This window comes from Lissotriton helveticus, chromosome 6 (assembly GCF_964261635.1).
Source record: "Lissotriton helveticus chromosome 6, aLisHel1.1, whole genome shotgun sequence".
Lineage (NCBI taxonomy): Eukaryota > Metazoa > Chordata > Amphibia > Caudata > Salamandridae > Lissotriton > Lissotriton helveticus.
In genome coordinates this window covers 2,094,735,295-2,094,759,672 of record NC_136067.1, presented here as the reverse complement: position 1 = coordinate 2,094,759,672, position 24,378 = coordinate 2,094,735,295, and positions in this window count along the sequence as shown.

Below are 24,378 nucleotides of genomic sequence, written 5' to 3'. Positions count from 1 at the left end.
CAGGTATGGACAAAAAAGTGTTATGCATGAGTTGATGTAGAGCTTCATCCTTTGTTTATCTGTTAATACAAGGCTGCAGAGACATTATGTCAACCAAACATTACATCTGTGCCACAATTCTTGATCTTCTGTACAAACAATTACTTATCACTTTCATTCATTTTTCAGACGGAGATGATTTAAACTACAAGTCGTGGATTTTTCACTAAGCCAGTGACCTAGAAAAAGAACAGCTGGGAATTAGAGGCCCACTCATTGGTAGAGACTCAGGGGTGTGGACTTGTAGAGTGAGGGCAGTGCTGTTGGCTCATAGCAGCCAAAACAAACAATAAGAACACCAGCAAAAACAACAGGACCAGGAGCATCAGCCCCAAAATCATGATTTGATTGGTTTCTAAAGGCAGGGCTTAAGACTAGTGCAGAGGTGAAGGCAAAAGATGTTGAGCAAGGTGGAGCACCAATGACTATTGAGAGGATGGTCCAGGTCTATCTGAATGATCTAACAGATGTCTATCTGGATCAAACCCCATTGGTGTATTGTTATGGGAAGAGGCACCAATGGCCACTGCTCAACAGGCTGGCAATAACCTATATGGCTTTCCCAGTGGCCAGTGTTTTTGCTGAGCATGTATTCAGTGCAGTCAATGCAGTTTTCTCAGTGAGAAGGACCAGTCTCTTATCCCACAACGTGGAAAAATTTAAAATGATCAAAAACAATCAGCACTTCATAGCACCAAATTAAACCAACCTTCTTAAGGGTGATTGGTCAGACTAAGGTCATGGTAGTGTGTTTGCTGACCAACTTCTGAGTGAACCACCTGAGTATAAAGACTAAATCTACTTCCCTGACTTCTGAGTAGGCCTGGGCTACCATAGAACTTTCTATTGCCGAAATGCTTTGACAAAAAACAGAAAAATAGGATATTGCTAGAGTAACAGTATATTATTTTGTTTGTTTGTTTCTCACTGACTAGTGCAGTGCCACTGTTTTCGACACATGTGAGGCCTGATTGGAGTTGGACCACTGTGCAGTGAAGAGGCTCCCCCATTACTTTCAAGGACATTGGTGAGACAATGCCTGCCTCCATCCTGTTGCTATCCTTTCTTTAATCCCCTAGCAGGACTACTCCAGAATATTTGATTTACAAGACTGGCCAGCGTGTGTTTCGTGAATCAAAGGGGATCTGCAATGTAGCACTGTGCTTGAATTGGAATATGTAAGTAATGCACCAATGAGTGATATATGAGTGATTGTTGTTTGTGAGTATTGAGATGATTCATGTGGCAGCGGAAAGTGATAGTGGGTGTTTAACTATAATTATTAAGATTGATTGTGTTTGTGATTCTTTACTATATCGGTGGCTTAATGAGTGATCATTTTTTTCCTGAGGGTGTTTTTTTCTTCCCCTAAGATACTGCGGGGCAGATGTATCAAGATTCTATTTTGCGATTCCTAAATCGCCATTTATAAGGAATCGCTATTTAGAAATCGCAAAATGGAATGTATGAAAAAAATCTCTATTTTTTTGCGATTCCTTACACTTCTTATTTGCGAATTCGCATTTTGCGAAATCGCAAATAAGGAATAATTTCCCATGCATTCCTATGGGCCAGGATGCCCATAGGAATGATTTTGAACTAATTCTCAAATTGCGAATTCGCAATTTGCTAAACGCAATTTGAGAATTATTTCAAGGGTGCAGGGGTGTCTGAAAGACACCCTGCTGCACCCCTGAAATGTACATATGTGTGCATATGGCGCCCATACATGCCCCATGGGCATGTGTGCGCGTCATATGCCACCTTAAAAAATGTAAAATTGTGCATTTGTTGAGGACTTCGCAAATTACCATCAACTACAAGTTGGTGGTAATTTGCGATTCCTAAACCAAAATTCGCAACAGAAAAATGCTTCATACATAGCATTTATTGAATCGCAAAATTTGCGATTCCTTAAATGCTATGGCAAATTAAGGAATCGCAAATCTTTGCGATTTCTTAAATTGCGATTTTTCATACATTCAAAATCATGCAAAATGACCATTTGCCAGTCGCAAAGGCCGAAATTCTGCAAATTTCGGCCTTTGCGAGTCGCAAAATGGTTGATAGATCTGCCCCTTAGCGAGATTTGTTTCCCAGAAGAATGCAGATGTACCACCCAATTTGGCAATACAGTATACATTTTGGTTAAGTAATTATTTTTTAGAACTGTGTGCGTTCGCTTCACTCGCACATAATTTGCTTTTACTATTTTTCAGACCTAGGTGACAGAACATTTAGATATATAATAATATAATAACGTGAGTCTCTCTGGGCTGATGGACTGTATGCAATGTGTTTAACTTAACTGTGTCATAACCATTGCTTCATTTCCTTTCACAACAGATTGATGTGGTTGGCTGCTCACCACCCAGATGAATATTGTCTTGTATTATGATTTCCTTTGTCACCCCTTTCCCCAAATCCTCTTTCCCATCCATTCATCAAACCCTAAACCCTCTTACCCCTGGCTGTGTGATTTATCGTGGTTTGACTTAATAATTTACAACATTCATTGATCACAGACTTGGTGGGCGGATGTGGTGGAAGCAACACCAACTCAGTGCAGGATCTACAGTTCTGTAGCCCACACTGGCTCCATTAACCCACCAATGCATAAGAAGTGATTGATATTTTAGATATAGAAGAACATAATTAGTCGGCATCTCATTCAGGCATTGTGTTGCATAAACGCTTAACCTTGTCCACTCCAGACGATTTGAGTATTTCGTAACTTTAGTTTTAATTAAAATACTAGCTCACCATTGCTCTGAATAATGTAGTATTCCTTGTTATATTTTCACTACCGGGTATTGTTTGTTGAGTAGTAGTGTGGTCACAATTGTTTGTAAAGCTATGATATAATAATATATAACCCACTAAATCAGTTTTTGTTGTTTCAGTTTAGTTGCTTGCGATGGATAATCCTTCTAATTTATCCGACAGTTGGAGTTCACCGCTGTGGGAGTGGGATCTTGTTTCTGATTCCTTTACTTTTAGTGCTCTAGCCTGCTACTACTACCACCACCATTGCACCTCGGGAAAAGATGCAGCCCTTGCTTCATCTATTCAGGTAAGAGAACCATGGAGCATTGTTGTACTTGCAGGCAATATAGGCAACAGAAAATCCCCCCTCCTCCATAAGGGTCAATATAGTTGCAGACTAGAGCAACTAGGAGAGAAGTAGGTAAATGGTACCACAAAACTAATTGTTATATACTGTCAGCATATTTTTTTTAACGGATGCGCTTAAAGGCAGCAGTGCAAAGTAAAACACCTCAAAAAAGATTTCAGGCATAGATAACGTAAAATAAATATTTACTACCCTAGCAATATATTAAAACCCACCCCTTATACCCACAACTTGCCCACTCTTCTCCTCAAACATATCTTCCTATCCCCAACCAATGTCCAAAATCAAATGTCCATTGTCCAACAACTACGTCCACTCCAAACTGTCCTAGTCACAACTGCCACATTCCCACCCTTTCCATTCACAAATAATCTTAACTACCAAAATCAATGTTAAAAAAAGGGGCAGAAGAGGGCACTATACATGGTGGGCCAGGAGCTTTCTCGTGCCTGTCTGATATGCATGCCAGCCTCAGCACGATGTTGCATTGAAATGTGCGTTCTGATAATGGGAGGGCAGCATTGATGAAATGATGGTGGGCAGCTGCCAGCTGACTGTGATGCTGGTGTTGCTGGGAAGCTGGAGGTGCTGGCGGCTGGCTGGGGACCTGGGCAGCTGGCTCCTCCTCTTCCTAGGCCGCTAGTCACTGGTACTCTGCCCACATGGTCTCCAGCTATTGCCAGCGTTGCCGGGCTGCTATATCTTGCCAAGATGGGCCAGCAGGAGTAGCCCTAACTGTCCAAAAGGAATTAAGGCAGAACAAACTCAGCACACCAGTTTAAACAACAGTTTGTTTTTTTAAAGTATTTCCTAGTAAAAACTAAACAGATACTTTGGGGCAGATGTATCTTCGTTGCAGTTTGCGAGTCCTTAATAGCAATTTTTACCGAATCGCTTTTAAGGACTCGCAAAATGCAATGTATGTAGGTTTCGCAATATTGATTGCGATTTCTACATATTCCTTAATTGCAAATCGCAAATTGGGATTTGCAATTAAGCAATAACTTCCCATTCATTCCTATTGGCCTAACGGCCCATAGGAATGAATGGGAAGACATTCGCAATTTGCGAGTACCCAATAGGTACTCACAAATTGCAAATGCAATTTTAAGGGTCCCAAAAGGACACCCTTTTGCACCCCTGAAAAATACGCATGTGTACACATGTGGCACTTTGAAAAATGAAAAAATTTGCTTTTTTGGGGGGAAATCGCAATTTACCACCTACTTGAAGTTGGTGGTAATTTGCGATTTCTTAAGGCCAGATGGTTAATTTTGGGTGCTTGCAGAATTGCATTTAAGGAATCGAAATTTGTAATTCCTCAGATGTATTTGCAAAATTATGAAATCGCAAATTTTGCGATTCCTAATTTGTAATGGCCTTTTGGGATTATACATCTCAAAAGGCTTTTTTCCATTCGCAAACTAAAAAAGGGAAAACACTTGATACATCTGGCCCTTTGTGTGGAAAACATTTAATAAATTACCTCTCATTAATGAGTAAGGCATTATGTACCATGGAGTACAAGCATTCTCTCTCTTGTGCTAAATTAATGGAGGTATGCTGGCTCAGCTGGCATCCTAGTCATATACAATAGATGGGGTTTTAAGTATTTCTGATAATATTGAGCGCACTGCCTCGTGTGAGCGTTAGTGTTTGTGAGGTAGCTATGGTATGGAGTGGTGCGGACAGGCGAACGGATAAGACCCCTTAACCGTTCAAGCGTAGATCTGTCACCAGATCTACAGGACAATAATATACAGCAATGCCCTCGCACACAACATTCAAGGTGTAAAAACAGTAGTTAAGTCATGAATTACAATCTATGCATAGAGCCACTCATTCAGACAATTGCAATTCAGTTCCGATTCTTGGAAGATAGGTGACAGTTTATTAGTTCCACAACCAGCCGACATGTGTTTCGTCGCGTGGGAAACAAATCACTGCGACTCCTCAGGGCTTCAGATTGAACTTATACTCTTGAACAATCTGGTGATAAGTCGACAAGTTTCAATCACGTCAATTAGAATAATATCAGTAAAGGCAGAGTTATCCCAATCTTCATGCGGTAGATTATTTCAAGGAATAAATAAGCTTCTACCGACGTATTTGGTAAACGGCAACCGGGAAACATAGGAGGAGGGACGCTACGGTCGTGATACTTCCGGATTTGAGGTGCACCCACACGAACCGGTTACGGCACGTTGATCCCCTCCCGGTAGAAGCTTAATATTTACACATATTAACCGCATGCGTGCGGGCGGAATTCCGCTCGTACGCTGAGATTTTTAAAAGCGCATGTTACGTGACCAGCTGGGCTCGTCATCAGCGTGCGAGGAGGCTACGCCATGACGAGCCCAGCTCGTCATCAGCGTGGAAGGGGTTAAGCACGTCAAATGCTTGCAACAAGTTGATTTCGTATGCTGGTGACTATTTATTCCTTGAAATAATCTACCGCATGAAGATTGGGATAACTCTGCATTTACTGATATTATTCTAATTGACGTGATTGAAACTTGTCGACTTATCACCAGATTGTTCAAGAGTATAAATTCAATCTGAAGCCCTGAGGAGTCGCAGTGATTTGTTTCCCACGCGACGAAACACGTGTCGGCTGGTTGTGGAACTAATAAACTGTCACCTATCTTCCAAGAATTGGAACTGAATTGCAATTGTGTGAATGAGTGGCATCCTAGTCATACTCGTTAGTCATACTTTGCTGCTCTTTTCAGTCTGCAGCTGGGGCAGCTGTAATAGACAATTACCTTACTCCAATGGCCCTGCTCTTCTCCAAAATGCCTTTCAATTTTATCCTGCTACAAGACAGATAATTAATATGAATGATACACCTCACCTATAAAATCAGTCATGCGGACATCCTGTCAGCCGTAAGTAGACAGTGGGAAAAGCAATGCAATGCAGTACAGGGAAAGATTTAAGGAGCGGGATATAGATTGTATTATGTGACGTTCAACACAGACTATCCCATCTGCAAAAGTCAAGGCACTTACTTAGTCCCACTTTACTCCCTGGCCTCACCCTCCACCACACTTTGAAATGACTAGTTTCCAACAAAATTCATGTGCTTGGCAGCAAGGAAAAGACACAACTTACTCTACTGCATGGTAAATTAGGAGGATTAGGCCGGCTAAGTAGACATTTTACTGATCATCATCCTATGCCTAACCTTTGGTTATTGTCATTGCTGTTGACAAATGTTGAAAGGGAACAATCTGAACTGGTGTAAATCCGTGATGGAAGCCATGATGAAATGTATTAACTGGCCAAAATGTGGCTCATGCAAAGAATGGATTTTCAAATTTTTGGGAAGGCTGGGACAGTACTTGTGAAAGAATAAAGAAGTGAATTACTAGGAAGTGGCTGAGTGGGTACTGGAAGGGAAGGGAAGCACACATTGTTTTCATATTGCCATGCATTGAAAACTTTGTAAATGCCACAATAACTTAATTTAGCAGATGCCCATTACTCAGCCAACACTGCAATATCGAACTGAATCATGCAGCGGTTAGGTCATCATGGGCAATGGTTAGGGTGGTGGGTGAGGATTGATGATGGGTGGGATACATAATATCTGCCTCACTCGAAATGTACTGTGAGTCAAGAGAGTCGTCAGAAATACCACCCCAACCCTTTGAATCAAAACTTTGCTAAAACCATTCCAAGCAAGTGAAGTAGGTCAGCACGCCCCTATCCAGAAGAGCTTCCTTGTTTCCTCAGCTAAGCAATTATCCATTCAACATTGCCTTCTCCTTCTAGTATTCTTAATCTTCACCCGTGCCTTTGATTTGCTCCATTTGCTTTACATTCTCACATCGTCTTTCACCATTGTAAACCATCCATCCATCCATCCAAACATGGCTCTCAATAACCTTTCACCATCCATTTACCCACCCAGGCATCCTTTCACCCAGTCACCCATCATGCTTTAACCCACCCAATGATTCCTTTCACCCATATCTTTTCACTCAGCAAGTCAGTCATCCTTTCACCTGTATATCCTTTCATTCATCCTTCACCCACCCAGGCATCCTATCACCCACCTCTAGGCATCCTTTCACCCACACATCCTTTCACTCATATTACACTTTAACCATCCTTTCTCTTTCCATCCTTTTTTCCCTTTTCCATCAACTCATCATTGTTAAAGTTCATTATAAACCTTTGTCTGCTGAGTTGTAGATAGAAGAGGGCATTAACTACTCAACTCCCACTGTATCTGCTAAAGCGGGGTGTTCACGAGTCAACGCCCTTGCAGTGAGTATAATGCTAATTCTCAGTAAGCAAGTAATGTGACTTACCACCGCCCGCATCTGCTGCCCCTGGGACCCCTCCTTCGACCGCTGTTGCTGTGTCTGCTCCGCTGGTGCTCCCGCTGCCAGCCCCAGCTCTGGTGGTCTCTGAGGCTAGAAAAAACATTACTCATTTTAGATGCCAAATCAGCCTCCAACTATTATATTTCTTTTTGCAAAATACAACCACAATACATCACTACACTTCGGTTACAGTATCTTCTATCAAAATATCACTTTGGGCATTTTGTTGGGTGGCAATGTTTGAAACTCCAGATAGTCAAGCCAACCAAAAACAATTTGTAATGGAGGGGCAGAGCTATGATGAATCTGAGTTATTGAAGTGAAATGAAGGGGTGCGATAATAGTTCGTCAATGAGGGACATATGGTCTTGGTTGGTAAATGCAATGGGGCGTCCCCATACTAGTTTCTATCCATACTGCACTGTCATCAACTGCTGGTAAACTATGAGAATACATACACCACATTGGGGAATCCACCATGACCAAGGCCACACTCTTGTTTTATTGTTGGCACATAAGCAAGAAAAGGAAAGCCTTCTCAACAAACAGGCATAGAATACCTTACTTGGGCATTCAATCTGCACAGTAGAGTGCCTGACCTAAAATGTGTTCTCTGAGCCTTACAGTACCACCAGTACACAAGATATATAAGGGGAGAGGGACAGCTTACTGACAAGCAGAAGAAAGGATGCTATATACAGATTAATACAGACAGTTTGAAGTCAAGTACATACACTTGAAATATACAAATGTAAGGATAATTCAGGTATAAGAAGAATTTAGGAAACAGATAGATTAAAGAGAGGTTGAAAAACAATTAGGAGGCTGTTAGAATTGGGGGTCTCTGGTTGGCGCAAGTATTCACTTGTGACAAGCAGGGACCCTCTCCTCTAAGTCAGGGCAAAGGACTACTCCTAGAAATAACCCCTGCTCACCCTCTAGGCAGCGTGGCGCGAGCAGACAAGCTTAAACTCCAGAGCACATACGGTTAAGCATTTAGTGTAACACACACAATAAATCATCAACCCACCACACAGGGACACAAGACTGTAGTTTTGTAAAAATATATTCCTTTATATATAAACTCTCAAGCAGACTTGTAAATACAGTGTTTAACGGTTTCAGGAGGATTCCAGTTACTCTTAAAATGCCACAGTTCTTGAATATAATGGACAGTACTTAGAATGCTTTCAATCACTCTCGAAACGGCTTCCCAGTACTTCAAAATGGTCAAATTACTTTGAAAATGATGCCACAATGTTCAACAGTAAGATATCTGCCTTAGTTGCAAAGTTCGGGGCCTAGAAGGGGTTAAATACTTCTACAGCCGGCTCACTGGGCTTCAGGCACAGTTACGATTGTTATTGCGGCTCGTTCAAGGTCTGACACTCCTTTCGCGCACTTATGCGCGTCGTACGAGGCCCAAAGGAAAGGCCCTACTGACTCTCACGTATCCCGCGTGAGACTCGTACCTTCAGGGGTAGGGGCACAGACGTCCACAATGGACAGCGGGACACAGCGCACAGCTCGAGGCGTTCGAGGGGCCTCAGTACATACAGGCGGTGTGAGGCGAGACTCGCACAGCGCACAGTTCGAGGCGTACCAGGAGCCTTAATGCACACAGGCGGTGCGAGTCGTAGGTTGCGAGCGAAACTCGCAGGCGCACCGTTCGAGGCGCACTAAACACAGTACCTTGTCTTGGGGGGTTGAAGCGGACGTTCGTCGTCTGGTGCAAGACGCCCTTCTTGGTCGCACTACGTGTCTCAGCTAGGCTCTCGCAGCAGCGGCGGGGCGCGGCGGACAGGAAACCTCACAGGGACGTAGTAGCATGGTGCGGGACGTCTTCAACCCGCACTTCGTGCCGCAGCTTGTCTTTTACAGTGGACAGGTTGCCACACGGGGGAAGAAAGCGAACAGGGGAGAAGTCCGGTCTTCACGATGCGAGCTACGGCTCGGGGGCCACAGGGTCGCGGTACTCAGGCCGGATGGGTCCTTCACTTGGCGTTGCGAGCTACGGCTCGAAGGGACACAGTCACGGTGCTCGGGTCAGGCGGGGCTGAACTTCACTTTGCGAGCTGCGGCTCGGCGGGCAGAAGTCACGGTGCTTGGTTGGACAGGGACTGCACGGCTCTTAAATGTGCGCGATGGCGGGGCACAGCACACTTAGCTTTCAGGGGGGGCAACGCTGCAGAGACAGGCAACACCAGCAGCAGCTTCTGTCCTCAGGGGGGTAGCACCCAATGTTCCTGGGGCGCAGTTCAGGGGGCAAGTTCACAAGCAAGCCCTTGGAGATTGTCAAGATGCACAAGTTGAATTTCAAAAGTCTCTCAGTCTTTTCTTCCTCTCTCCTTCTTGCAGCAAGGCACCCACCACAGGCCAGTCTCTCAGGAGACAGTAGTCCTCCATGCAGCTTGCCCAGGTCCTTCTCTTCAGGCAGAGTTTCTTCTTGGCATCAACAGGATCTAGGGCCAGATGTAGGTCGGTCGGTAACGGCCGAAAATCGGTATTGCAGGAATGGTATGTAGGGCCCTTAATTTTACAGAATCGGTAAATTTACCGATCGGTAAATTTACCGATTCTGTAAAATACCGAATCGGTATTTTTACCGATTCTGTAGATTTGAGATGTAGGTGGGACTCTTCTGAGTCCCACAAGCCTTACAAAATCGGTATTTTACCATCAAATCCAATTTGATGGTAAAATACTGATTACGGTGTGCATGCACATGTGTGCATGCACACCTCTGCCATATGACAGACACACCTGCCCTTGGGGCATGTATGCCTGCCACATGGTACCCAAGCCTGTTTTGGGGGGCCCAGAGGGTGTCAAAGTGACACCCCCTGCACCCTTGAGAAATTCGGTATTTACCGATTCTGTAATTGCAGAATCGGTATTGCCCATTGATTCCTATGGGCTTCACAGCCCATAGGAATCAATAGGAAATACCGATTCGGTATTTCCAGATTCGGTAAATACCGAATCTTAAAGATTCGGTATTTACACATCTGGAAATACCTACATCTCCCCCCTTCATATTTACCACTTCTTAAATACCGAATCGGTAAAATTCGGTATTTAAGAAGTGGTAAATGAGAATTACCTACATCGGGCCCCTAGTTTCTTAGGAGCAGGGCTCCTTCTTTTATACACCATTTCTTTTGTTCTTGCAGGCCAGGGGGGCCTTTGCCTAATCCAGTCAGTCTCTGAGCACTTTGTTTTCCAGGCTCTGGTTTCTTCTTTCAGAGTGTGGGGCAGGGACAGCAGACGCTCCGCAGGAGGTGGAGCCGGCATTGTGATGACAAGTACAGTCTGGAGCACTTTTTTGACAGTCTTCCCTCTTCCTGGACCAGGTGTCGGGCAGAGTCATCAGTTGCTCCCCAGGGGGCGGAGCCAGCATTGTGGTGGCAAAGCACAGCCCTATTCAGAGTCAAGGTGCATTCCCACCACCCACTCTGGTGTAATCCCTCTATTCACCACCTGTCATCCCCAGCCCTGTCACTCACACAACCCAGATAGCAGATACACATCAGAGTAGAGGCGGGCTGAAATGGTTAGGCAAGCAAATACTAACTTTCTAAAAGTAGTATTTGCAAACACAGGATATTAAAATAAACTTTACTAAAAGAAGTATTTTATTATTCTGAGTTCAGGCATACTAAACTTGACCTTCTACCATGTTCCCTGAGCCTGCTGGGATTATAGTGTGTAATAATTCCAGCAGCCCATTCTGGCCTATGAGAACAGGTAGCCTTAAAATAGTGAAAAACGAAAATGGCTGTAATTCACTATTGGGACATGCCACCCACATCAGGGCATGTCCTACATAATGCTTAAAATGCACCCTGCCCTTGGGCCTACCATAAGGGTGACTAATATGAAGTAAAGGGAAGGTTTAGGGGCTGGCAAGTGTGTGCACTTGCCCAGCCAGCATGACAGTACCAGACTGCACGCAGGTTCTGCAGTGGCAGACTCTAGAGACATGTTAAAAGGCTGTTTCTGTGGGTGGCGCAACCAGCGCTGCAGGCTCACTAGCAGTATTGGTAGTTACAAGCCCTGGCACTCCTGGTGCATTTTACTGGGGACTGACAGTAAATCCAATGAGCCAATCATGGAAATCAATTACAGGTACACTTTACATTGGGAGCACTTGCACTGCGGCACGGATTGCTCCGTGGCGCAGTGCCCTGAGTAGCGAACACCAGCAAAACATTTGAGGCACATCAGCAAAAAGTAGAAGGGAGACTCACGCCAAGGTGCCAGGTCTAACAGAGACAGACGCAGTAAAAAGGAAAAAAAGTAATTCTAAAATTGGGGTGGTAAAAGTTAGGGAAATATATAATAACATTTACAAAAGGAGGACTTACTAGGGCCAGCAAAGCCATCCACAGCTGCACTTGTAGAGGCACCTCCGGCTCCCTGACCCGTCTCGGGGTTCTAAGTACAGCCCTCTTCTTGTCCCTGGCTGGTGATGTAAGAAATAAATTAAATATATTAAAAAAAGGTTAGTGGTACAGTTAATAATCTCCCCACAAATATTTTGACAAGGCGAGGCAAACACAGTAGCATTGAAGTTTTCTAAATCCGATCCTCCATAGTACTAGTATCCTGGACCTATTCCTACCTTTCTAAACGTAACCCTATTCCAAATTTCCTAAACTACATTTTAAAACTACTAATAAATTGCATCAAGTTATCTTTGCTTCTCATTCTCAATCTCTCAACCTTCTTTGACAGGCCAACTCAGTCTGCATTTTTGTCAGTACATAGATGCATGCATATACTATACGCCACTGGGAAATTGCCTGTGGTTGGAGACTATACATGCTACAAAAAACAGGCACAGAGAAGTGAGAGAATGTGCTAACTCACTAATACCAATAACTACCACTATCTTAGTGACAGGACAGAGGAGTTGTGATGTATTCCTATAGGTTCTGAATCGATCCCCCTATTCCTGACCCTGTTCTGGTTAACAATTAACTAGCAGCCATCCCATGATGCAAAAACCGTTATCTGATTAAGCCACACCACGGCACAGGAACGCGTTATCTGATTAGGTCATAACGCTTGCCATCTAATTAGGCAAGCATTATTCCTTCAGCCCCTGATAAGGCATACGGAGTTCTCAAAACAAATCAAACCTATGACAACCTGGGAAAATCCCTGCGGCCATTGTTTTGATTTCACCAAGAACTTCAGTAAAGAATGTGCTAACGACTAGTTCGTATGACATCCTTATTGACGTATCTATGTCCATCCTTACGTCAATCTCGGCACCTTACAGGTATAAATATTACCGACATTGCCTTAAGCAAACACACGCGGTGGTGACGAGATCGGAGCAGCGAGACTTGCCGAAGAGGCCAGCACAGAGCGGACCCCCGCTGGCGCTGCCCCGCTTTCCTGACGCGCTGAGAACGAGACGCTGCTTTCTCCTGCCGAGAAATCCAGCTCCGGCGCTTCCAAGCAGCCCTTGCAGGCAGCTGGAATATCGAGACCAAAGACGAGAGATACCAGCCCTCAGCCATTCTAGATCTCAGTTACGGAACTGAATAACCCCTTACAGAGAATTCTTGAGTCAGTCACTTGGCAAAACAAACTTAACTTAAACTGCTACTTATCTACTCCCGCCCACGTATTAGGCTTAGGTCAGGTACACTGGGGTAGGCGTAGTTAGAAGCACCAGTTGAGTACGATTAGTCAATGTATATATATATGTATCTATTTTTTCCATTTTAAATACCATATGGCTTAGAAACCATATCAATGTTTTTACAGTATTATTTTATACTTCTGCTTTTATTGTATGCACTTTACTTAACCATAAGTACTGCAATAATATTGATTCATTTCTCTTGTACGAGAAAAGAGACTGATCAATAAATAACATCTTTTATTGAACACGCCCGTCTCTTCCTTTTCTCTACAATCTGGTGAAACTAAGAATGCACTGAACTGACTGAGTAAAATAAGTTGTCTTTTGTTTTCACACGACTCTAGAGATACACTCTTGATTAGGGGAGAGCAAAGTTGTCATGTTCTATGGTTGTCAGAAACTAAATCCCTTCTTGTCTATCCAGGGAGGTTCAACTCCTCCTTGCCTATTCGAGAAAGTTTCTAGTGAACTCTGAGCTAGCTTGCAAACCCAAAACTTTAAGTCTAATATCGTCAGTAGAAGACCTAGTTAACCTCCGTCCTAGGTCTATACTATTGAAGGTATTATTCCAATGCGCAGAGCCTATTGGGATAATAGGAACTACACTACATGGCGCCCAAACGTTTGGAAAGGCGATAAAACTAAGGCAAGACATTAGAGTAACTCAGTCGTGCTTTTTCACACAGAACCCCTTTTTTTCCCATAATACTCCAAAGACGTCTGGAGTGGGTGAAAGGTCATATCCGCCAAACCTCACAGGAGGAGACTCCTATGTATGGTTCTTGGTTTAGTCAACGTTGAAGGATACACTGTTCCAAAATATTGTGCATCTAATCTTTGTTTCCATAAGAAACCTGATCTGCAAACAAACGGAATAACCTTCCTGTCGGTAAAATGGTAGACAGTGAAGAAGAAAGAGAGACAGCTAGAATAGCAGCTGAACTAGAAGCAGCTGATAATACTATGCAAGAAGCAGACCCGGATATAATACTCATCCCGGTCAACAAAAGGAAATCTGTAACTTTAAAACTTATAGAAAATGGACTGACACCTAGAGGTGGCACAGTCATATTCGTAATTGAGGCACACGAATATCGGCAGACAGAGGTATTCTATTCATGGATAAACTTTCCAGCAGCTAATGCTGTAACAAAGGTCTTCCACTATTACAAAACAGAGGAACCTCCTGATGAGTACATTCCTTTCGAGGAGGTGGAAGTACCACTTAAATTCCAAGAGCACCTGCTCTTGTTTAATGGCGCCCTAAAACATAATAATCATATCACCAGGCTTGGTCCTCTAGGTAGACCAGGAGCAACGTGGCCGGTCCTAGCCGGATACACACCACATCCAGACATCGAAGGGATGTCTGCAGCAGCTCTTTTAGTATAACTAAAACAATTAATAAAAGTACATAGACAATTAGTCCAATATGTAATGCGGACTTCAACAATCCAACCAGCAATTAAAATTCCACAGCTGACCCCTCATCAGGGGAACACAAATAAAATTACACCACAGAACATACAGTCCTGTCTAGGTAAAGTACCCGCAAAACGGGAACAAATACCTTTCTGGCTAGCACAAAAAATCACTCAAATAGAGGCGGTGTTTCCAGACACCACTCCTCTTGAGAAACACAGGATTCTGACTATCTGTCTTCCAATGGGAATCGCACCACACATAGAGGACTGTGACACTTGGGGTACAGTCTTTGCTTCCATCTACACAAAAACACATGGTGTACCATCCATGTCAGTAATACCAGATGTTCTAAAACAAATTCAAGATGAATATGGTCCAGAACCCGCTTTAACTCTTGGTATGAAATTACTGAAAGACTTCAAGCAGGTCTCGGCTATATTATTAGCAAACATAAAGGGAGAAGCAGCAAACGTGGCGATCCGCCAAAGGTTAAAAGAAACAGATATAGCAGACCAACCAACTGAAATAGCCAGAATCATAGAAAAATCCTATGAAGAACTAGGAAGAGATAGTCTGGGTGGAATACCGGTGAAACCCCAACTAATTGAAAGTCCAGAAAAAATATTTATTAAAAATAATTTAACAACACAAAAAAAGAGCTGGGAAGGAAATAAACAATCCTATCCTAAAGAAAAAAGATTCCAGACCAGAGGAAGGTCTCCTCGGCGGAGAGAAAGATCTCCTGACCAAGGACGCAAGTCTCCCCAAAGGGAGCCCTCGGTGAAAAAATACAACCTTAGAAATAGGGATAATATAAAGAAACCTGATAGATATCAAGATAATGATACACGTCCCTCTCAATCTTTTCAGACTTCCTCGCAGAAATCGGAAAGAAGAGGACGATCAGAACACAGGGAAGAGCACGTCAAGTCCAAAGACAAGGAACCTGCTCATCCAAATAAAAAATTAATTACAATTTCCAAAAAAGAAGGTAGCCAGCATTAAAGTAATCAATAATGCCGAGAATGCTGAGGACACAACTGAAAAACGGAGAATGGGCTCAGACAATGCTAGACAGCGCAGCAGAAGTGAGCATAGCTCGCAAAGTCCTTATGAATCATCTGGAGACAGTGGACACGAATGAATATATTCAAGTAGAAACTGCAGACACCAGAGTTAGCAAACCTCACAAAATATATGAAATAACATTACGTATAGAGGGGATAAGACTAGAAAAATAAGGGGTCTATTTTGGGATAATCTCTCCCAGGGCTATGACATCCTTCTAGCTGAACGAGACTGGCCACCCGAGTTTGTCAGGGAGTGCCCTCATGGCGAAGAAATAATTATGCCTGCCTTCTCAAATCACATTCCAATTCATAAAAAATATACACTTGCAAGAAAGTGGGCAGTAGCTCTAGCTCCTGCTTTATATAAAAATCATGTAGGATGGGATAAAGACTCTCCTCCTCATAAAATTCAGTTAAAATCACAACCTACTGCACAAAGGCAGTACCCAATTAAGCAAGAAGCTAAAAAAACAGGTAAAAGAGATCCTAGATCAACTTGAATACCAGGGGGTGATTGAAACTTGCACCTCACAAATGAACAACCCTTTGTTTCCTGTCTCCAAACCAGACAACTCATATCGTCTAGTTTTGGATTACAGACACCTTAACTCATGTTGCAAAACTTTTGCAGTGCAAAACTCGCATAGTGCTGCACTAATGAATAACATAGTGCGCAAAAAATACAAAACAACATTAGACATCTCTAATGGATTCTTTTGTCAAAATATAGCACCAGAGAGCAGATATTTGACTGCGTTCTCGGTAAATGGCTCGCAAAAAAGTTTCTGCCGTTTACCCCAGGGGTACAAGAACAGCCCAGGATTATTCTCGGCGAGAGTAACAGAGTTACTACAAACCTATGATGACGAGGCATTATCTTATGTCGACGACATTTACCTAACAGATGATGACTTGGATACTCACTTGAAGAGAGTGAACACCATAATACTTGGGTTCGCATCAGAGGGTTACAAATTCAACTTTAAAAAGTCAAGAATTGCCCATCTGACAGTCCTGTTTTTAGGATATGAATTATCAAGTGAAGGCAAAAGCCTGGCTGACAATTTCCTAGAGAAATGTGCTGTACTCCAAGCACCTAGAACACTAAAAAACCTACAATCAATTCTAGGCTTCCTAAATTTCGGAAGAACATACATTGCAAATTACGCAGAAAGGGTAAAACCCCTTTATGATCTAATAAAACCAGAGTTTAAAAGAATCAATTGCACTCAAATGCACACAGAAATTTTGAGATCTTTACAAACAGACATGTTAATTAAAACAAAATTAGAAACACGTGACAACACACGCAATCTTGTGATTCGAGTCATCCCAGGAAGATGCGGATTCACATACCTGACCTCTAATGAGGGAGAAAAGGTACCAATTGCATACAAATCACACTTGTACACAGAAGCTGAAAAGAGTTTCAGTATTAAAGAAAACATTGTTCATGCAGTTCAAACGGCTATAGCAAGAGAAAAAGACAACACTGACGGTAGACGTATCACAGTCAGAACAGCGGAATCAGCCTTTGAAGCATTAACAACCCCATGTAATTTACCAACAACAGCGTTGAATCCAGAATGGATACAATGGGTGAATTCAATTACAACGGACAGAGTAAAATACTTTTTTGATCCAGAATTAAAAGAATTAAAATATCTAGAATATGAAATAACATACCCTCTGCCAATCGACATTCGGCCCTTACGACAGTACGCCTGTGTAATCTATACAGACGGCCATGCTCAACCACCAGGGTGGGGAGAACAAGCATATAACCCCACATGTGAAATCACAAAAGAAGTGTGGCACGGAGGGAAACTGAGACCTCTGCTAATAAAAACACACTCAGTAGAAACTAATTCAGAAGAACAAACTGAAATAATAGCATTGAAAATGGCGCTAGATAATGCAGATCGCGAATTCCCGACACTTATAGTGTCCGATTCATATTACTGCGTCAAATCATATAACAGCGATTTGCAGAAATGGATTCAAAACGGTTACAAAGATGACACAGGTGCAACAATAAAGCAAAAAGTGCTTTGGAAACAAATAGTTCTTTTACAGAAAGAACTACCAAAGACTCACGTGATACACTCACTGAGTCATCAGCGTGATGGCGTTCACGTTGCAGGGAATTCATTGGCTGAGACAGCCACAACGGTAGCAACTGAATCGGCTTCCGTAGTTAGAAAAAAGCGTGCAGTAAAATACATTGACGGTGAAACAGTGCTGGCGGTGAAAACGTCATCAAAAGGCGACTGCTCAGCGCTACCGATCAACTATCCACTCAATTATACATACATAATCGATGCAAACTCCATTCCTTTTGCTTGAATCCCTGGAGTGGGGGACAGAGTAATTCCAAACACGGACAGGAGAGGCTTGTTAATAGCAGACGCACATATGGGTGAGGGTCTCAGACACCTCAAACTAAAAGATTCTCTGGAAGAATTACAATCAAAATACTGGTGGACAGGCATGAGCCTGCAGCATCACATTTTTGTAAAGAAATGCCCTGACTGCAACAGAGAACGCAGTGGCGAGAGAAACGGTATATTACCATGGCGTTTCACTCCAGAATGGATCAACAATAAAAATGAATGCGTCTAATTAACATATAAAGACTAGTTTCCACTTGTAATGTAAATCCCCAGCACTCGGCTGACGTCTGGACTGTTATAAAAGATTTGCGAGTCTATAATGGCATATACGCTAGAAGCATGCTACGTTTGACTAATGTTTTTTCCTCTTGCCCTAAAGCGTGTGGAAAAACATGGCCAAATGAGCATAGCATAGCGGGACTCTTCTCACTTCCTACCTGAGGGAACGGGATGGTGTAAAGAAAAAACCAAAGGTATAAAGTAATCTATAACAGCGAAGGTATTAGGTTCGGGAGCTGGGTGGGTCAAACATCTAATAAGTGTCCAACGTAGTCTAAACAACCTGCCAAGAAATTTTCTGAGGGGATTCAGTCCGTACGAATTATTGTTTGGGACTAGAATGATGGTCTTAGATCTTGACAGTCAGACTTCAGTGGTTAAAGAAAAAAGCTTTGATATCAAAGATCGTTTGGCTATTTTACAGGACTTAAACGAAACAAGGAAAGACCTGAGCAACATAAAGTTGAAACAACAGCCAACGACCACTGAAGAAAAACCACCTGTCCCAGCAAGACCTGTCTGGATTCCAAAAGTCGGGGATCTAGTCAGAAAAAAGATCGCGGTAAAGAAGGAATTTGGGCCTTCTTACAGAAAAGCAGTTCCTGTCTTGTCTATCAACGGGACAAGATCAGTAGTACTACCGCCCCTTGCTGGTAAAAAGGAGAACAGAGTTGTATCAATCGACCTGGTAAAACCACAATCATGTGGCCGATAACAAACAGTAGGCCAAGTGGACTCCCGATAAATAGTAGAACACCAAGGTTTGCTACAAACACAGAGGTTCAATCTAAGAGGCTACTCACATTTGAAATGCCTACAGAACAACAACAAGGACTATGCAACAATGCTATGGAACTTAAACCTCTAAAAACCCAAATAAAAACATTTAGCAGAGACACACCAATCTACAATGAAGTAACAAATGACTATGCTGCTGCAACAAAACACACTAATAAATCAAACAGTAATCCTGAAGCAATTGGAACAATAGACAGAACGGCATCCGGCTACTTCATCAACTTCAATAATTCATCTGAAGATCTGAGTGAATCAAAGGAACAGACATCAACAAAAACCTTTAAAGATAAAGCTAAGGAACTTTTTAGAGAACTGAAAGAAACCTATCTGATTTCTCCATGGATTGAATTCTGGGTGGCCTTAGGTGCACTTATCCTCATACTTTGGCTCATCATGGTACTATGTTTGGGACATTTCATTGAGGGAAAATATGCTAAAATGGACACAGCAAGCCAGAAAATCAACTTGGTCCTCAAACCACACACGTCTTCACACGTCGAGAAAAGAGAACTTTCTTCAGTCAACTTCACAACCAATCCTATACCCGGTGGGGTAGCATGGGACAATACTGATTATGAAATCTATGGTCCGGTTGAAATCCTGAAGTATCCACATCAAATCAAGATCTCATTGAGTGACTTTGTAAAACCAAGCTCATTTGCTGATGATTGGGACTTTGAAAGTATTAATGATATGATGTCTGACCTAGTAATGTCTGCTAAATTTACAAAACATGATTATTTGCAGGGTTTGTCTAATTATGATAAGATGTTCTGCTATAATCACTTTGGTAACCATTATCTGCATAAATCTGCACAACCTAGAAATGTTTTAAATTATAATCAATGGGAACACTGTGCAACCCCTCCAAAAGGCAGCTCAAGAACTTTTTATGACAAATATTCGTATTTTTCAGGGTTCAACACAAGTAATGCAGAAACATTTTATTTCAAATTGTCAAATAAGACAGGTACGAAGACCATGCTTACAAACACTAAATTGATATATTCAGACTCATTTTTTGAGCAAATGAGTACATTTGGTTTTGATTATTGGGACAAAAATGTTGAAGTAAAAAGTGTTTGGGGTACAAAAGAATGGCAAGTACAAGGTATAGAATCATTGTTTAGAGCCTACATGATCCCAGAACAAATTATATTTTTGAATGACACTGTTCAACAAACTACCTGTCTTGGCCTAGCCAAAATCAAAGACTTAAACAAACCGTCTATTCCAAAGCCAACAATGAACAGTAATAGCTCTATAGATGAGGAGATAGACGTAAACCATATATTAAGCCAAAACAGAACACATCCTGATTGGAAACAATGGTTGATCTGGCCCACAGATACTAATAACTGTCAAGACAGATTCCTGAACAAAATACAGGGGTTCACATTGACCAGGCCAGACCCTAGATATTCCCAAAGACAACACCCAGGGATAATTACCACGTACAGTGTGGGCAAGCTCTGCCTTCAATGGCTACAAACATCCACACTGGCAGAAATTAAGCAACACCTAACTTTACTTACTGATGGTGCTGACTTGCGTGATTTCATTATGGGACCGCGCAAACAGCGTCAGAAACGCTTCATAGGAGCCTCTGTATATGCAGCTTATAACGAAGCCTGGAAAATAACTCAAATTGAAACATCAGAGAGAATACGGGAAATTGACCGTTTTAATTTGGAAAAATCACTTTCTGTAGTGGACAATGGGTTAATGACTCTGTCCTCCAGAATATACTCTCTGGACAGCATTGTGTCTTCAGCAATCGACATAATATCGCAAGACTTACTGTTGTTATAACACGGTCAGTCCCAATTGCGTTCTATTGTACAGCTTGGCTGGATGTTACAAAATCTGCGTTCAGGCTATGTGCCTTGGCGTTTAATCAACACAACGTCACTATTCGATATCTTTAACCTTACTGATAAACAAATCAGTATGGCACAGAAGGGTGCTAATTATACAATCCTGAGCATTGAGAAACTCGAGAGATTACCAGTGACAATGTCAGAACGACCTGTCAGTGAATGGATAATACATGGGATAATTAATATTCCAATATCTACTTTCAGGTTTCAATACTGCCAAAAATATATAAAGGCTGGCATGTACGAAAAATTGAGTAAAGGGTACATTAAGTCAACATGGAACTTGCCCTATTCACATGCATGTGTCAGTAATAAAGGCCAGAAAGTGTTTCTTAGTGGCAATAATTGTGCGATGTCACTAAGCGGTACACTTCTGTGTAATGGAATTAGTTTACACGGAGCCTGTGAAGGGTCCTCAAATAACATTTCATGCCACCAGCTAGGCACACCTGCAACACAAATAGAACCATTCTTTAGGAGACTATCGAACGGGAGTTACATTGTAATTGTAGACCGCAGATGTTGTAGTTTGGTGCCCGGAGTACCTTATCTCGTAACTACGACTGCGAAGGTCATGTGCTGTGAACAAGTATTGTTCCCCAGCGCAATGCCAGACAGGAAGGCAAGGTTATGGCCGAACTTGAAAATTGCTTCTATTCGAATTGATACTTTAAGCAGAATGAAAACAGTGCTCCTTCAGACGCCGACCAGGCTCACGTCATCAAAAGAAACGTATGATCTCCAAGTTGCAAGGACAACGGCAGAGATTCATTCATTGTTATCAACTAATTCCCCCATACATTTCGCAGAAATCCTGAACGAAATCTTAAATATTTCTGATACCAGTGGAGTCTCAAATGTATTTAAGACAGTGTTTTCGGGGGCTTTAACACCATTTAAAGCCATTCTGGGTATTTTTCCGGACTTCGTCCATTCCATCTTTGGTGGACTTCCTCTCCTTTTGGGACTAGTGGCAGGGATCCTATTTTTGATCCTGTTATTTCGCTATGGCAGACCGTGTCACAGACAAAACACCTGCGACAAGGGAAGAAACAATCCTAGCCATTGGATACCGGGACCGGATATCTAAGATCCTTGGACTATCCCGGCTTAGAGACCTGAACATGACTTGGTTTCTTTCATTTAGACCAATGTGGCAAAGATGTGTTTTACCTGTATTAAGGTGCTTGCTATGCGGAGAAGAATGCGTGTTGGACACCTGTCTGACGCTACAATCGGATTCGCCAATGGATGCAGAAACTTTGTTGGGTCCGGTCACGGCTCATGCATTGTGCTGTCCCCAGCGGCTACCAATCCTGATGACGGCATTCGTGGAAACTTCACCACTACGATTGAGGGGTAGTGAGGTTCAAGATGAAAGCAGCATCGATCAGGTACGACCTTCTGTCAGCTATGCTGATCAAAACATCAATGGAGGTAATCATGCTCATGAATGCATGGTGACCACTTTTTCCGAGTTAGTGGAACTTTCACAGGAAGCTGTTGACAGCTTTTTCGACAGTCTAAATGATATGATGTTCTCACCAGAGCAGAAATAATGACTTTTGAGCAAGCTAGCATGCGGCGTTCCAACCACCATGAATTTGGCCTTCAACTTTAATGATAAAGTAACGTGAACAATTTTTCTCCAGTCTACGGACAGCAGATTTTTTCACAACCCCCAAAATATTTTTATGGTTTTTTCGGGACACTTTTCTTCTGCTTAAAGTAGAAACTATTCTTAGAGAACTAAATTTCTATTTTAGGAACTTTAGAGACATTAGCTGTCTTCTGGCATGTTCATGGATATTTTATTTTGTGATGAAATGGTCTCGCATTTTTTTTCTTCTGTATTAAGAGCCATTTCATGTGTTATTTTCATAATTTATTAATAATGATGTATACATATGTGTGATTAATTTAGCATTCCTCTACTGCTTATGTGCATATAGTGCATATGATTATGTTTTTCTCGTATATTACATAATTTCGAAATGCATATGGATGTATTTTGGGGTGGTACGGTATACACATACGTCACTGTATATTTACTATGCCTAGATTTGTAAACATGGACATAGTCTGCGTGGAGTGGGTGTGATGTATTCCTATAGGTTCTGAATCGATCCCCCTATTCCTGACCCTGTTCTGGTTAACAATTAACTAGCAGCCATCCCATGATGCAAAAACCGTTTAAGCCACACCACGGCACAGGAACGCGTTATCTGATTAGGTCATAACGCTTGCCATCTAATTAGGCAAGCATTATTCCTTCAGCCCCTGATAAGGCATACGGAGTTCTCAAAACAAATCAAACCTATGACAACCTGGGAAAATCCCTGCGGCCATTGTTTTGATTTCACCAAGAACTTCAGTAAAGAATGTGCTAACGACTAGTTCGTATGACATCCTTATTGACGTATCTATGTCCATCCTTACGTCAATCTCGGCACCTTACAGGTATAAATATTACCGACATTGCCTTAAGCAAACACACACGGTGGTGACGAGATCGGAGCAGCGAGACTTGCCGAAGAGGCCAGCACAGAGCGGACCCCGCTAGCGCTGACCCGCCTTCCTGACGCGCTGAGAACGAGACGCTGCTTTCTCCTGCCGAGAAATCCAGCTCCGGCGCTTCCAAGCAGCCCTTGCAGGCAGCCTGGAATATCGAGACCAAAGACGAGAGATACCAGCCCTCAACCATTCTAGATCTCAGGTACGGAACTGAATAACCCCTTACAGAGAATTCTTGAGTCAGTCACTTGGCAAAACAAACTTAACTTAAACTGCTACTTATCTACTCCCGCCCACGTATTAGGCTTAGGTCAGGTACACTGGGGTAGGCGTAGTTAGAAGCACCAGTTGAGTACGATTAGTCAAATGTATATATATATATGTATCTATTTTTTCCATTTTAAATACCATATGGTTTAGAAACCATATCAATGTTTTTACAGTATTATTTTATACTTCTGCTTTTATTGTATGCACTTTACTTAACCATAAGTATTGCAATAATATCGATTCATTTCTCTTGTACGAGAAAAGAGACTGATCAATAAATAACATCTTTTATTGAACACGCCCGTCTCTTCCTTTTCTCTACAATCTGGTGAAACTAAGAATGCACTGAACTGACTGAGTAAAATAAGTTGTCTTTTGTTTTCACACGACTCTAGAGATACACTCTTGATTAGGGGAGAGCAAAGTTGTCATGTTCTATGGTTGTCAGAAACTAAATCCCTTCTTGTCTATCCAGGGAGGTTCAACTCCTCCTTGCCTATTCGAGAAAGTTTCTAGTGAACTCTGAGCTAGCTGGCAAACCCAAAACTTTAAGTCTAATATCGTCAGTAGAAGACCTAGTTAAC